Source organism: Myotis davidii, unplaced genomic scaffold (assembly GCF_000327345.1).
Source record: "Myotis davidii unplaced genomic scaffold, ASM32734v1 scaffold1019, whole genome shotgun sequence".
Lineage (NCBI taxonomy): Eukaryota > Metazoa > Chordata > Mammalia > Chiroptera > Vespertilionidae > Myotis > Myotis davidii.
Genome location: NW_006291430.1, coordinates 274186 through 276358, shown reverse-complemented (window position 1 = coordinate 276358; position 2173 = coordinate 274186). Strand labels below are relative to the sequence as shown.

The 2173-nt window shown below is 55.9% G+C and overlaps 1 pseudogene; it reads left to right on the top strand.

The window, feature by feature from the left end:
* Positions 1 to 2173, top strand: part of LOC102764925 — a 6330-nt pseudogene that overhangs the window by 3394 nt on the left and 763 nt on the right.

Here is a 2173-nt window from a genome sequence, read left to right as displayed (position 1 = left end):
GCCTTCATGTTGTTTCCACCAAATTCTCACTCTGCCATCTGCATGATGCACCTGGAAACATGATTCATCGGACCACATGACTTTTTTCCAATGCTCAACTGTCCAATCCTTGTGTTCCTGTGCGAATTGGAGACGTTTTATCTTGGTAACTGCAGACAGCAAAGGTGTTCGAATAGGCCTTCGGCTTCCATAGTCCATACGATGCAGTGTACGGCTAACTTGCCTACAAACATCAGGCGGTCATAATAATCTGGCCACTCAGTGTATAAAAAAACAGCTACGGTAACAACCAGAGACCAGAACACCAGGCCCCTGGCCCAGGCTGGCCCCGCCCCCCAGGGAGCGGTTAGGGGCGCCCCTAGGCAACGCGATAGGGTGCGAGTTTGATGGGGCAAAGTCGAAGAAACAGGGGGGAAGGTCTTAAGGGTCTGCGGGATTGGGGTGGCCACCCGGAGTAAGTGTGGAGTGTGCTGGGGAAGGAAGAGGAAGTACCTTTCTCATTGCGAACCAGGAGGCGCCAGCCGGGGACTGAACGGGCGGTTGTCTCATGAGTCCGCTTGGGACCCACATGTTCATGGCAGCGGCTGTGCTCCGGAAACTTCACTGATTCCAAATAGTGAACAGCTATCAACGCCAAACAGAAAAACCCTCTCCAGCTACAGGCCCTGGACGTTGCACCGGGACTGAAGGAAACACCACTTAAGGAGGAGCTAGAAGAACCGGAAGTGTGCGGCCAGAGGATTGTGGGATTGTGGAGGAGCCTGGGCGCCTAGAGGATTGTGGGATTGTGGAGGAACCTGGGCACCGACCGCTGGAACGTGAGCCTGTTACTGCGCATGTGCAGAGTCAGCCCTCTAGTCCTCAGTCTGGCAGTATTTGGACGTGACTTCTGGCGGGAAATTATTTGTTTGTTACCTTGGTTTGAAGGTGGGACAAGAGCCGCGAGTACCACCAGCTCCATGAGGAGCACACACGCGCCTCCCAGGAGCTGCAGATGAAGTGCATGCAATGGAAGCCTTCAATGAAACCATCCAGATCTTTGAGGAGCAGGACCAGACTCAAGAGACGTGCAGCCAGGAGTACCTGGAGCGCCTGGCGTGAGGGCGATGAAAACGAGATGCAGAGGATCCCACTGAACTCAGAACGGTTCGTCTCGCATCGCCGGGACCCATGAGAGCCGCAGGAAGCTGGAACAGGAGCTGCCAACACAGGCCTCGGACAACCGGGAGATCAATCAGCGCATGAGCAGCCTGAAGCCAGACCTCATGCCGCTGCGCAAGATCCCAGACCAGTGCCCGGTATGGCTCAGCCAGAAAGGCGCCCGGCAGAACAAAGTCAACGAGTGGTTGGGAATCAAAAATGAGACTGAAGACCAGTACGCACTGATGGAGGATGCAGATGACCTCCCCCACCATGAGGATCGAACCTGGTAGGTGGGCAAGAGCAACCGCACTCAGGCTGAGGAAATGCTGAACGGCAAGCGGATGGTACCTTCCTCATCCGCGAGAGCAGCCAGCGGGGCCGCTGTGCCTGCTCTGTGGTGGTGGACATACCCAGCACTGTGTCATCTACTGCACGGCCACTGGCTTGGGTTTTGCAGAGCCCTACAACCCGTACCGGTCTCTGGAGGAGCTGGTGCTGCATGACCAGCACCCCTCCCTCCTGCAACACAACGATGCACTTACTGTCACACTGGCACATCCAGTGCAAGCCCCAGGCCCACAGCCCACTGATTCACACAGAGCAGGACTCCATCTTTCTGTCTCTCGCTTCCTTATGAATCCTTCTCTGTCTCAATCTCTCTCTTGCTTTCTCCGAGTCTCTCTCTTCCTGTCACTCATTCTATCCCCATCTCTGTCCTCTCTGTCTCTCTTAGTCTCTGTACCTCTAAGTCCCTTTTAGAGGAGCATACCTCCTCCACCCCATGCCCCCTTTCCCCATGGGCACTTCCCTCCCCTGGCTCTGGTTGCTCATACCAGTTCCTTCAGTTCCCCCAAGCTCCCCCTACCTCTACCCGCCATGTTTACAAAGGCCCCTGGGGTGCTCAGCACCAGCCTGGTGCCCTGACTTTTAAGCCATAGACCTGGGGTCAGAGCTGGAAGGAACTTTGCTGGGCCACTTCCAAGAACCTCAGCAGTGACGTTTGGGGCCAGGTAGGTCCCACCCCACAGCA